The following is a 15,035-nucleotide window of genomic DNA, read 5'->3' on the forward strand; positions in this document are numbered from 1 at the left end:
CTGGGCGACAGAGTGAGACTTCACTCAAAAAAAAAAAAAAAATTGTTGTTGGGTTTTAAGAGTTTCTGGTATCCTGCATAACGGCAGTAGATGGGTATTTTGCAAGTATTTTCTCCAGTCTGTGGCTTGTCTTCTCAGTATTTTCATGTTTTTCATAGAGTAGAAGTTTTGAATTTTAATAGAGTCCAACTTATTAATTATTTCTTTTATAGACTGTGCTTTTATGCATATCAAGAAAGTCATCATCATTTCCAAGATCATCTCAACATGTTACAGAATAGGTTATCTTCGCTCCATTGTATTATCTCTATTTCTTGGTCAAAAATCAGTTGAGTATATTTATATGTGTCTAATTCTGGGTTCTCTATTCTGTTTCATTGATCCATTTATCTATTTTGTGACCAATTGTACATAGTCTTGGTGACCACATACTTATAGTAAATCTCGAAGTTGAATAGGGTTGTGCCAGTTCTCTGACTTTGTTCTTCTCCTTAAATATTTTCTTGGCTATCCTAGAATTTTACCTTTTTATACAGATGTCAAAATTATTTTGTCTATATCCCCAAAATAATTTGTTGGGACTTTGATTGTGACTGTATTGAACCTATATATCAATTTGGGAAAAAATTAATTTTTTTTTGAGTCTCTCTTTGTTCCGGCTGGAGTGTAGTGGTGCAATCATGGCTTACTACAGCCTTGACCTCCTGGGTCCAGGAAATCCTCCCGCCTCAACCTCTCATGTAGCTGGGACTACAGTCATGTGCCACCAGGCTCAGCTAATTTTTTGAATTTTTTTTGTAAAGACAAAGTTTCACTATGTTGCCTAGGCTGGTCCCAAATGCCTGGGCTGAAGCAACCCTCCCATCTCAGCTTCCCAAAGTGCTGGGATTAGGCATAAGCCACCACACCTAGCCAAAAGTGATATCTTGATAATATTAAATCCAGCTATCCATAAATATAAAATATTTCTTTATTATTGAATTCTTTGTAATATATTTTATTGGAGTTTTGTAAATTTTCTTTATAAAGAAATATTTTATTAGATTTATTCCTAAGTATTTCATTATTTTGTGTGTGTCAATATTAATGATAATGTGTTTTTAATTTTAATTCCATTTGCTGTTTGCTGGTATATGGGACAGTGACTGAATTTTTGTATGGTAACTTTGTATCCTGCAACCTTGCTACTTTAGATTTTTTTACATAGACAGTCATGTCATCTGTGAACAAAGACAGTTTTTTCTTGCCAATACGTGTACCTTCTATTTTTTTTCTTATCTTATTACATGATCTAGGACTTCCATACTGATGTTACAAAGGTGTGATGGGAGAGGACATCCTTTTCTTGTTTCTGCTCTTAGTGGGAAATCTTCCAGCTTCTCATCATGAAGTGCAATGTTAGCTATAGGGTTGTAACTATTCTTTATTGAGTATAGGAGGTTTTCCTTTATTCCTAGTTCACTGAGTTTTTATCACAAGTAGATGTTGGATTTTGTCAAATGCTTTTTCTGTGTCTATTGATATGATCAGTTTTCCTTTTTTAGCCTGTTAATGTGATGAATTAACTGGTTTTCAAATGTTGAATCAGTCTTGCATTTCTGAAATAAATCTCACTTAGTCATGGTGTATTACTTTTACATGCAGGATTTCGTTTGTTAATATTTTGGTGAGGATTTTTGCATCTATGTTCTTGTAAGATATTGGTCTATGGTTTTCTTTTCTTGTAATGTCTTTGTCTGGCTTTGGTTTTATGATAATTCTGTCCTCACAGAATGAGTTAGAAAGTATTCTCTCTGCTTCTATATTCTCTAGGAGGTTGTAGACAATTGTTACAATTTCTTTCTTAACTATTTGGTAGAATTCACCAGTGAACCCATCTGGTCCAAGTGCTTTCTGTTTGGGAAGGTTATTAGTTACTTATTCAGTTTCTGTAATAAATATAGACATATTCAGACTCTCTGTTTCTTATTGTGAGAGTTTTAGAATATTGTATCTTTCAAGGAATTGCTTTATTTCATCTAGATAATCCAACTCTTTTGACAGTGCAATTGGGACAATTTGAAAATAGTTTAGTGAAACTTTTTTTTATTATTATAAAGCTGAGGAACACCAAGTCTATGATTAACAGGACAATGCATGAAGTAAAAGAAGAACATTTCAGTTATTTGTTTATTTATTTATTTTAGATACCTGGCCACAGGAGAACACATTTGTACAACAGACTTTCTAGAATAAACAGTTAATACAATTGAACAGGCAAAAGCCAACAAACAAAATGAAATAATACAAGCAGAGTTTGGAAAGAATTCTTGACATTAGCATGTAAAAGAGTAAAAAGAGAACAGGACCTAACTGACCACAATATTTTTTTTTTTTATTTTTTAGTTGGAGTCTTACTCTGTCGCCCAGACTGGAGTGCAGTGGCCACTCCCAGCCACCACAGCCTCGACCTGCTGGGCTCCGGCGATCCTTCCGCCTCAGCCTTCCAAGTAGCTGGAACTACAGGCATGTGCTACCACGCCTGGCTAATTTTTTGATTTATTGTGGAGATGAGGTCTCGCCAAGTTGCCCAGGTGGGTCTCGAACCCGCGATCTCAGGCAATCCACTCACCTCAGCCTCCCAAAGGCGCATGATTATTCTTAACAAGAATCCAGAGGGAAGTATAATCCCCCGCTTTGGGAGGCAGAGGTGAGTGGATTACCTGAGACTTCGGGTTCGAGACCTGCCCGGGCAACTTGGTGAGACCTCATCTCTACAATAAATCAAAATTTAACCGGGCATGGAAGTGCACGCCTATAGTTTCAGCTACTTGGAAGGCTGAGGCGGAAAGATCGCTGGAGCCCAGCAGTTCGAGGCTGCGGTGGCCGGAAGCATGCCACTGCACTCCAGTCTGGGCGACAGAGTGAGACTTCAACTCAAAAAATAAAATAAAATTGACACACAATTCTGGGCCACACTTAACTAAATCTGTGACCCAAATTATGGAAAGAAATAGCTGTGCCCCCTCAGCATTGATCTGGAAGTTTCTGGGCCTGAGATGTCAGATACCTTTTGCCAAGCGAATTAAGTAAAAATGGCTGTTTGTGAGAGCCTTGTACTATTAGCTCTTGTAAATATGGCATAAAATAAAGTGCAAGACATTTTGGTGACTGTGAATTCTATCAAACAAACAATCCTATGGAAACAAATGATCTTGTGAAAAATCTCTTAAGAGAAGTTTCAAAGTCAAGTAAGCAGGTGACAGTGATACCACCATTAGCTTTGACTATGCCAGTTAATGTCTGTGTCTGGGTTCCCCAGGAAGCACAGGCAAAGTTTGTGTTGTTCGGTGCAGGCAGTTGGGTGATTAAGGACATTGGAAGGAGGGTACAGGGTGTGAGGTAGAGATGAAAGGAGAGCCAGTGCAGGTGGAGTTTTGAGAAGGCTGCTACTCAATGTCAAGGGTTATATATATGTACACTTCTCAGGATCTCTCTTCTGGAGGACAAAGAGGATTCAGCTGTCCGTCACACATGGTTTGAAGGTTTTTCTTCCTTGGGAACTTCAGGTTGTGTTTGGCAGTATGTCTAGAGAAATCCTGGCACAGGGAGTGGGGAAGGAGTTTCCCTCGTGCGGGGAGCTGGGACAAGAGAGAGAAGGTAAGGGGAGACAGATGACTTCTGTGGAACCTGGTGGAGACCACACCATGCAACTTCAGTCACTGCAGTGCTGGCTGGAAGTGCTGAAAGTCACAAAACCAGGAGAGGCCAAGAGAAACCAAAGCAATGTGCTAGATCTCTGGTTCTCTATACTTAGGAATTGACATAGGGAAAGAAGTTTCTTGGCAGACCCTCCTCAATGTATGACCTGAGACTACAGTCTGGAAACGCATCAAACATAATCTTCTCACCATGAAAAAGATACTTGTTGACCAGCTTTCTGTTTCTCTCATTTTTTCTAAAGTCCCAGAAAGATTTTCTCTGAAAATACCTAAAAGAAATCAAGGAATAAAGTAGCACGGGAAAGGGTAGAAAAGCTACCACAGTCCTCTTTTCAGGGGTGCAGGAGTTAACTCAAGAGAGATCGAGAGGCTGAAATGGAATATGGGGACACCCCAGCAACACGGCAGGAAAGAAATAGCTTTGTCATGGACATTCTCTCCACAAGTATGGCTATTTACCTAGCATTTGTTTCCTTCTTTCTCATTCATTTTTTATGTGAAAATCATTTTTGTGTTTTGTTATATGGAGTTCCCCTTTTGATCACTGGGCTTCATAGTTGGTTTCAGCTGAAAAACATCATCTACATCTCAGCCAGGAATTCTCCTGAATTTAAACAGGAATTAAAAAAAAATCTTCTCAAATCATGCTTGGTTTGTCCAAGTGACCACTTGGTGACCACCTCCAGCCTGGGTGACTGTGACACCCCAATTCAAAAAAGAAAAGGTATGTCAAAATATGAAATACTGGTGTTTCATTTAAAAAAGAAATCAGATGTTTAAAGAAAGAATCACATGTAGTGCCGGGAGTTCTCAGGGGCCACCTATAGCTAGTATGAGAACTTTCTCATTGCTTCCTGACTTCTCGCCTGGTTAAACCCAAACCCTTTGCCCCACCTATGTGGAAGCACAGCTCATAGGCACAAGAAGTGTCTGTTCGTGCCTCCCACTCGTCTAAGTTATTTCAAATAAATATAGCTCTAAATATGACTCAAATAACCTTGAATAACAAGTATATCCATCTGGACACCTTGAAAACCGGTGATTTTTCTTTTCTTTTTTTTTTTTCCCAGAAACTTGCCCATGGCAGATTTTTTTTGCCACGAATCTTCCTTTTTCCTTTTCTTCCTCTTGCTAATAAACTCTGTTTTAAAACTTAAAAAAAAAGAAAAAAAGAAAACTGACTGTGTTCATTGATCAACCACCCAAGGATGGAGTTTTTCACAAAGGGTCTGAATGGAAGAAACGAATCCTTAAAAAAATGATTTCAAAAATTCCCAAAAATCTGGAGAAATGTGAAGAATAACTGGTGATTTTGAGAAGCTTGGAAATGGCATGCCATGCTTGGTTATGATACATCATTTTCTTTATTCAGTGCTCATAAAGTTGAAAAAAATGACTTTTGTAGCACTAAGTCTATCTTACTTTTTTTGTTATTATGATAAAAGTCATTCTGTTTCTGCCACTTTGAAAAATATAACCAAAACTATTTGCAATTTTGTTTTAAAATAAGTGAATAATCATGAGCATGGTGGCTCACATCTATAATCCCATCACTTAAAGGCAAGGCAGGAGGATTGTTTGAGGCCAGGAGTTCAAGACCAGTCTAGGCATCATAGTGAGACCTTGTAGAAGAAAGAGAGAGACAGAGAGAGAGAGAGAGAGAGAGAGAGAGAGAGAGAGAAGGAAGGAAGGAAGGAAGGAAGGAAGGAAGGAAGGAAGGAAGGAAGGAAGGAAGGAAGGAAGAAAGAAGGAAGGAAAGAAAAGAAAGAAAGAAAGAATTAAAAAATGTAGCCAGGTGTAGCGGTATGTTCCTGTAGTCCCAGCTACTCAGGAAGATGAACCAGAAGGACCACCTGAGCCCAAGAGGTCAAAACCACAGTGAGCCATAAATGTTCCACTGCCCTCCAGCCTGAGTGACTGTGACACCCCAACTCAAAAAAGAAAAGGAATGTCAAAATATGAAATACTGGTGTTTCATTTAAAAAAGAAAAAGAAATCAGATGTTTAAAGAAAGAATCACACGTCGTGCCAGGAGTTCTCAGGGGCCACCTACAGCTAGTACGAGAACTTCCTCATTGCTTCCTGTCTTCTCGTCTGGTTAAACCCAAACCCTTTGCCCCACCTATGTGGAAGCACAGCTCATAGACATAAGAAGTGTCTGTTTGTGCCTCCCACTCGTCTAAGTCAGCATCTACCTGAGACCTAGCTGTGTGAGACTGCAGGAAGCACTGACAAAGCCTCAGTGGGTCTCCGTGAGTGAGGTGGGGTGTCAGTGTCCAGGAATGGGATGTGTGTGGGAGGGTAAGGTCTCCAGCTGTGCCTGGTGGCCCAGGGCCATTTTATCTCTTAGCACCGGAGTTCCTTATAATCCGACCGACCCTGTTGCTAAGGAATGACCTCTGTTCTGTGCACACCTGGCTCTGTGCAGACCTTGGACGGGAGAAACTCACATGAAACCACACCCACACCAGGGTTAGCCCGGTGCATGGATGCCAGAGTGCTGACGAGTCTGTGGTTTTGAAGGTTCCCGGGTTAAAAGGTGATCTTCCAGGCTGGCTTCCTTCTTTGCAGCAATGACGCCTGTGTGAGTGGCCTGTAGGACTTTCCACGCACACAACCATAGAAAGCCCACCACACTTTCCAAGGCAGTATCTCCTACTCTGAATGTCACCAAATGTCGGGTGACATTCAGACATCTCAGGGGGAGTAAGGTCTCCTGGCACAGCTGGACATTACACTCCTGGGCACTGACACCCCACCTCACTCACGGTGGCCCACTGAGGGTTTGTCAGTGCTTCCTGCAGTCTCGCACATCTGGGTCTCAGGTAGATGCTGACTTAGACAAGTGGGAGGTGCGAAAAGACACTTCTTGTGTCTATGAGCTATGTTTCCACATAGGTGGGGCTCAGGTTTGGGTATAACCAGATGTGAAAACAGGAAGCGATCCGAAAGTTTCTCGTACTAGCTGTAAGTGGCCCCTGAGAACTCCTGGCACCATGTGTGACTGTCCAGGACAGTCTGGTTGGGTGTGGGATGCTGAGACAGCTGAAACAGGTCCCATCCAGGTGTTCTCCGAGGCAAGTTTGCCTTTTCCACCGTAAGAAGAGACCAACGGTAAGAGGCTGGAACTTCACAGACCTGACTTCCTGGGGCTTCTCAAGCAGCAATGATTCTGTGTCCCAAGGGGCTCTGTCGCAGCATGGGGGTGACATTCAGAGTAGGAGATACAGCCTTGGAAAGTGCGGTGGGCTTTTGATGGTTGTGTGTGTGGAAGGTCCTACAGGTCACTCACACAGGCGTCATTGCTGCAAAGAAGGGAGCCGGCCTGGAAGATCACCGTTTAACCTGGGAACCTCCAAAACCACAGACACTAACGCTCTGGCATCCATGCACCATCCTAACCCTGGTGTGGGCCTGGCTTCATGTGAGTTTCTCCCGTCCAAGGTCTGCAAGGAGAGAGATGTTCTTAACAATGGCTGCAGAGATCTGTCTGCTTTTGAGGGAATATGTAGACCACAGCGGGTTGAAACACGAGCAGATTTCCCCAGCACATCACAATCTTTCTGCAATCAGGTATTTAGAGAACTCTCAGAAAGAAAAGAGAAGTGTGTCAGATGGCATAAAACACAGACACATATGCATACATGCTCCCATGCGCCCCCCCCCCCACACACACCCCACACGGTTCTTTTGAGAATTCATTGACCACTGGGCTAAGCATCATGCATAGTACTTGATCTTTCTTACTTAAAACAATCTTCAAAATGGTTCTGTGCCACTGTGATGGTTGTCTCTGCTTTAAATGTGACAGAGCTGTTTAGTGCTGTTTCCTAGGAAGCCGTTTAGTTCCAGGCATTGATCTGTTAATGTTTTTAGGCAGCCAGAGATTCTCAGTAGGAGAAGCATCTGCCATTATTCCTCATATTTAATAGGAGAGGGCCTTACTTCCTCAGGTCACCCAGCATCACGGTCTCAAGAGGCCTCTGCCATCCTCTGTGCTGCTGCCTTGAGTGGCCCTTCCGACTGGGTGGAAACGTGAGTCTGCGTCACTTATTTCCAAAGCATGTCTTGATCAAATGCAAACCAAATGAGGAGGCGGCCCATAAATTCATGACGGGGTCCATCCTGCTTCAGGCTGTAAACTGCTACTGCAATGCAAAACTTCCCTGGGTCCATGGTATGGGCTGTCTCCAAGCAGTGCCTGAGCCTGGAGGCCAGGACTGAAGGATAGGATGGGCAGCAGGGAATCAAAGCTGTGAAAGTTATCCTCTGTTCTCACTCTCCTTACTGGAGCTCAAACAGAAACTAGTACTATCTATGGTCACCAAAAGTAGCTGACAACATGGAGGTGCCATTACATAACGGACATGTTGGGACAGGTAGAGAGAGAGAGAGAGAGAGAGAGAGAGAAGGAGGGAGGGAGGAAGGAAAGGAGAGAGAGAGTTTGTGTGTGTGTGGGCGCGTGCTTGTGTTTGTGTGTCTGTGTGTGTGTGTGTGTGTGAGAGAGAGAGGTATGAGGTTGGAGTTGGAGGAGGGTAGAGAAAGAAGACTGAGGACTATAAGTTAGGGAATGAAGCAAAAGAAGAGGGGTTATTTCAATTCCATTTTAGGTGTTCTATAGCCAGCAACCTGGCTACTTTGCAACATAATAGTCTCACTTCTTCAGATAGCACAAGTCTTAGGATTCTCAAGTTTCCCTCCTTTGAAGTTCAGATTTATATGCTACACAATAGAAAACACGTCTTTGGTTCTTAGTGATAGGACAATCTACAAAGTAAAATACAGAACCCCAAATCACAAAATTAAACAAGCACACGTAGAACACAGGTAAGGCCCTCCCACCTGGACTTACCCAAAGGAGTCATTTCCTGCTGTTGTCTTTGGGATCCTGCCAGGAGTCTTTACCGGAGACTGGAGGCCAGGATTACAGTGAGTGCTCAGGACCTGGAGGGCCAATGGGTGCTTGGCAGGGGGCCCGAGACATAGCCTGGTTGTGAATCAGGCAGAGGGTAGGGTTCTCTCCACTCTCCTTGTTTCTGTTTTCTCTTCTTTTCTCATTCACCTTGAATCCCAGGACCAGTGTGGAACCCGGTGCCCCTCACTTTGATCAGTGGTGGCTCTCAGCAGAACAACTTTCTCAGCAATCTGCACTGAGAAACTTGCCATCCTCTGTGACAGACCTTCAAACTTCCCGTATGTTTATCTCTGCTTTTCAGTATTTGATGGCTGGGGTTTCTTTACTGGGTGTACTATTGCTTCAAGAAATACAGTATCATTGCCGTGGTAATTCATTCAGAATTTCCTTAAAGTTTCATCAGACATAGTCTATATTGGACCCCTTCAATTCACACTGCTCTTTGGGAATGGTAAACATAGCTTCTGCCTGAATACGTTCAAATCTCTGTCCCCAGACTTCTTCCCCACTCCGCTGGCCTTCCCTAGCATGTGTGTCCACCTTGGGCCACATTGCATTGGCTATCACACCATCCAGTTATTGTCCAAGGTCATATCATAACATGTTCTGCGGATCAAGCCTTTCAGCTCAAATATCAGGGCCCATACAGTCACACAGAGGCACACGTCCCCTTTCCCAGTGCAAACCAACACTCGTTATAAAAGAGAGCTACTGAATTTCTAATGAAGTGGCGGAGAGAGGGAGGGTCCCCAAAAACAGATGTCACAAAAATAACCCATGTCATTAAGGCAGCAAAACAATATGAAAATGGGAGGCCCTTGAGGCCAGCACGTATTTCCATAATTTATGGAAATGGCTTCTCCTACATTTCAGGGCCATCCAGAGTGCCATTAGGAAACTGCCCCCTCCCCTTCTCTCTTTGTGCCCTCAAATTAGAAATCACTACATCATTCTGTACTTTTTGTTTTAATCCCATTTAACTTATTGAAATGGAAGCTGTTGTTTTCTTTCATCTGGGTGTGAGCGTGATCTCAGGACACGCAGAAGGTTTGGCAAAGCCTAGCCTGCAGTGAGGATCAGGAGGGCTGTTGGCTGCTCCCAGGCATCCTGCTGTGGGCTGCCTTCATGGGGGCTTTTTCAGAGTTCTCCTTCTCCCCCTAGTGGGGGTAACTGATTGGCGGGATCGGTTCCCAGAACTGACTTTCCAGCCTGACTGGCATCCATCATAAGGGCAGTTTCCATCTTGTCCTCATGTGATCATTTCGAAAGGAAGATGAATATTGTGGGTACAGAAAAGACATCCTTGTGGATATGGATAAAGTGAATAAAGGGCAAGTGGAAGCATTGCTGTACACACACATGTATATGTGGTTTTATCTGCTCTTCTTTTTTTATTTAAAGTATTTGGAAGGATGTGTAAAAAGATTCAGATCTAAGTAGTTGCTATTCCTGGGCTACACAGAAAAGAGACTTTCAGATTTGGTTAAAACGAACAAAACAGACAAATAACGAAGCCCCAATAAACCTGGCTTATTATGTTTACGAGAGACCAATGAATACAAAGTGAGTAAAAAGGAAAAGGCTAAAAGTAGATTGACAAAAAGATTCTAAATGAAAGTAAACAAACAAGAAATCTGTAGAAGCAATTTTAATATCAGACAAGCTAGAACTTAATATTGAAAACTCTACACAATATAGAAAGATACTATACCAATAGCAAAAATTTCAATTTATGAATAAAATGTATCCATAATAAACCTGAATGCACCAAATAACATGCAACATATCATGAGAAGCTGGAAGTACAAACAAAATAGTTATGGTGTAAGACATCTACAAACATCACTCAATCAGATATTTTCACTAGAAATGTGAGAACACAGGTTAATTTAACATGTATAAATAAATTACAAAGGTATAAAGAAATGTATATTCTTTAGAGATTGTTTTATACCTGTGTATATTGCATATGGATTATTTACAAAAATGGATATATACTTATTTATGAAAGTCATAACTTATTTATAAAAGTAGAATTTTTTGCAGATCATAATCTCTGATTATTAGCTAATAAAAGTTAGAAATAAGTGACAAAAGGTAAAAAAAACTTGACTCTTTAGCTATTAAGAGCCACCCAGAAACTCACAGGTTAAAAAGAACATCAAAACTGAAATTAAGATTATTTAGTAAGCCATAAAAAATAAAGTATATACCAAAACCTATGGAGCAAAATAAATACTGCATATAAAGACTGCTATCACTATGAATGAAGAGATAATAAATATAAAAAATACTTGCATTCATGTCAATAAGTTAAGAAAAAATATAAAGAAAAATTCAGGGAGAATTAAATAAAAAGATACCAAAATTTTGCAATATAAAACAATGCAAACAATAACTGACATAAAATAATCACTCCAAATCTGGTTTTAAAAATCAGTACATGAGACAAGCCATTCACAAGCTTCATTAAACACGTTACTGGAATTATGAGCATGCAACCTACAGGGGAAAGTATTCATCACACAAAATGCATAAGCAAAAATGTGGGGGTGGTTATCTGCGCGTCATCTTGAAGCATCTCTTCTACTTCTAAAGTGACCCTGGAAACAACCTGGACACTTCTCTGATGATCTGACTGTAAACACTATTTAATCACACCACAGCCTCGATAGAACACTGCTCAAAAGCAGCCTGGGGCAATTTGCATGTGGTGCAGCAAGTGACTTTTTCTATCTGCTTTGAGCTTTGGGCATTTCAGCCCCAACCTCTGCTCTCCCTGGACCTCCTCTCTACTCCTCCCACGTCTACCCGTGGCTGCCTTCCCCTTTGTGGCCAGCATTGTAAAGCCGTGCCAGGCTGAATGAAGCTAGGTAGGATACACTGCTGTTTCAGTGAACCCACTCCAATGTTCTGAGTCTGGGTTTTAGCGCTGCTTGAAAGAATCAGATGTGATATTTCCATGACATTATCATACAGGGAAGTTCTCAGTATAGTACCTCAGGAACTGGTGGCATGCTTTCCCTTAACACAGACGTTTATTTCTGTCGTGTGCTCAGAGTTGAAAAACAGTACATGTAAATTGTAAAAAATGCACGCAAACACAGCCTTCTCATTTCTGCATATAAGCTAAAGGAATTTTGTCAAGCTGGATCTTGTAGGCATGAACAGGGACAAGCCAGCATGGCGATGTATCTGGCAGAGGGCAGGTTTGGCTGCAGCACTGGGATGAGATGATAGGTCTGGTGTTGGGTCTTCCCGAGTTTCAGAGACTCAAGAGGTGGAAGCGTGCAAATGGGTCAAGCATGGACTCAGGAACCAGAATGCCTGGGTTTGATTCCTGACTTCATTGTGCATGAGTTCTATTATTTTTTATCAAATTAATTGTCCTTTCTGTACCTCAGTTTCCCATCTGTAAAAGGGGCATGACATTAATATTTTTCTTATGTGGATTCCTTCTGTAGGGATTAAAGAGGTTATGATGTAAAATTCTTAGAGCATTGAGTGACACACAAGAAATGCTTTGTGTAGTTAGTATTATTTCAAGCTAGATCTATACTTTGGGGGAAAACCACATCACCTTATTACCCATTTGTTATTTGATTTTTGTAATGAAGAAAACAAGGTATGGAAAATACTAATTATCAGTAAATCCATATTTTTCTCACAAGGAGTATTAAGAGTGTAGGTGTGAGGAACTAAGCATTCAGTATTAATGGTGTGAAAAAGTCAGGCAATTCTTCTCACAGCGAAGGAGAATAAAATTAGACAAAATATTAAAAAAATAATTTCAGAGCACTGAGAAATGACCCAAAGTAGGCAACAATGTGAGGAACAGTTTCTCATGTAAAAGTGCTACCAAATGAGGCTAAAATGGTGACTGTATGGTTTTCTTGCTTGTGGACACCTGGCTCTAGCAGCAAAAACCCAAACTCTATTCCCCATGAAGGAAACGACACCATAAATTTAGGAGGAGATTTTGGAAGCAAGAATGCCATAGAAGATTGAAAAAATAAACTCCCCATGCATGCGTGGTGACTGCTGAATTGCACATGCAGGGGGAAGATACCAAAGGACACTGGCAGAAAGAAAATTCCTGGGGAGACATGAGTTTGCTCTGCTCTTGAATGTTCTAGCCTTACTAGCTTGATATGGGTGTAACATCTGTCCAAATCTGACCACTAAACTATACAAATACAAGGAAGAATCATATGGATTCAGGCTCAAAAATGTATGAGCAGAAACAGTAGAGATTGCAAGGGGATAGATTTCAAAGTTTGTGTCCAAGTAAATTGTTTATTAAAATAAATAATCAAAAATCCTTAGAAAGACAAAATCCTTAGAAAGCAGAATCCAGAGTCGCTACAACTGTGTTCTCTATGATGTCTAATTTTCAAGCTTAAATTACTAGGCATCCTTAATAATTAAAAAATGAGCCACATGCTAGAGGGGGAAAAAAAACTTGACAAAAGTGACTCTGAGCAGATTCAGATATTAGATTTAGTAGAAAGAGATTTGCAAGTCACTATTATATATATTTTCTAATATTTAAAAAACATAAAGATTAAAAGAAAATATGTGAGCAGATATTGAATCTCAACATACAAATGAAAACTATAAAAATAATCAAGTGAAAATTTTAGAGCTAACAGGTGCAATAATTGAAATAAAGCATTTGATATGGAAGAAGAAAGAAATTGTTAACTTGAAAGTAGACCAATAGAAATCATTCAATAACAAAGAGACAGAACTTAAAGTTTAATAAACATATTTTCAGAGATCTCTGGGACAGCAACGTTTTTATATGTATATAATTGGAGTCCAAGAAAAGGAGAAAGATTCAGAGAAAATAGTTTAAAAACTAAAGAATACAATTTCTCAAATTTGATTAAAAAATATGTATATATATATTTATATAGATATTTATATATATAGCCTTACAGATCTAAGAATGTTAATGAACCTAAAGTAAAATAAGCACAAATAAAACCCACATAACAATCAAAATGCTGAAAGCCAAACATAAAACCTTAAAATCAGCAAGAAAAAATTGATTCATCACACACAGTGGGACATAAAATTAGTGTCTGACTTCATGAAAAACAGTGAAGGCAAGAAGACATCTCAGCCGGGCTCAGTGGCTCAGCCTGTAATCCCAGCACTTTGGGAGGCTGAGGCAAGTGGATTGCCAGAGCCCGTGGGTTCGAGACCCACCCAGGCAACTTGGTGAGACCTCATTTCTACAATAAATAAAAAAATAGCTGGGTGTGGTAGCGTGTGCTGACGGGGAAGGATCACCTGAACCCAGCAGGGCAAGGCTGCAGTGGCCGGAAGCGTGCCACTGCCCTCCAGACTGGGAGACAGAGTAAGACTCCAACTCAAAAAAAAAAAAAGACATCTCAGTGGCATATTCAAAGAAGGATATATGGAAAGGAAAGCAAGTACTACCAGACAGTAATTCTAACTCACATGATAAAAAACCAAGACGTTGGCAAAGGTTGTATATGCGATTATAAAAGACAACACAATTACAAGTTTCCTCTCCTTTCTTCTCTTAATTGATTTAAAAGAAGTTGGAGAAAATGATGCATATAACCATATGTTGGGGTTTATAACATACAGAAATATAATATACTTGACAATAACAGCAAAAAAGATACAGGTAGTAACAAAGATGTATTGGAATAAAGAAATGACACCAAATGGTAACTTGAATCCACAGGAACAAATAAGAATCAGAAAAATAACAAAAAGGTTATTACAACAACAACAACAATAGAAAAAAAAAAAACAACTAAGAAACTCCCCCAAAAATCCATCAGTGAAGAATTTGATATCCAGTAAAATGATACTTAAAAAAAAAAAAATTTCAGGAAAACAAGAGACCACTTATAGCTAACAGAACTGCCCTACAAGAACTACTCAATGAAACCTTTCATGTTGAGTGGAATGTCTCTAGATAGTAACTTCAATGAAAAGTTAGAAGAAAGTACCTCAGAAAAAGTAAATACGCAGTTAAAAGTAAAAGAAGTGTTTCTTTATTTCTAACTTCTTTAAATGACATATGGCTGTTTAAAGTAAAATTGTGCCACTGTATTTTTGGAATCATAATGTATATGCATGAAGTATGTATGACAAGAATCTTGCAGGAGAAAGCATGAAGCATGTAATAAAACTGTAATGTTGCTCAGTTTCTATTTTTTATTTTTATTTTTTTACCAGAAATCAGTTAATATTAAAGCAGATTTTGATGAAGTAAAGATTCATTTAGAGGAACCACTAAAAAACACGTACAGGAATATAACTAAAAAAGCAAAAAGAGAAGTTAAAATGTATACTAAAAATATTTATTTAAAACAAATGAAATTAGTAAAAAAAAAAGGATCAGAGAAACAAAAGGAGATTAAAAAATAGCAAAA

The sequence above is a fragment of the Carlito syrichta genome, unplaced genomic scaffold (assembly GCF_000164805.1).
Source record: "Carlito syrichta isolate Samal-C Ts95f unplaced genomic scaffold, Tarsius_syrichta-2.0.1 Scaffold287411, whole genome shotgun sequence".
Lineage (NCBI taxonomy): Eukaryota > Metazoa > Chordata > Mammalia > Primates > Tarsiidae > Carlito > Carlito syrichta.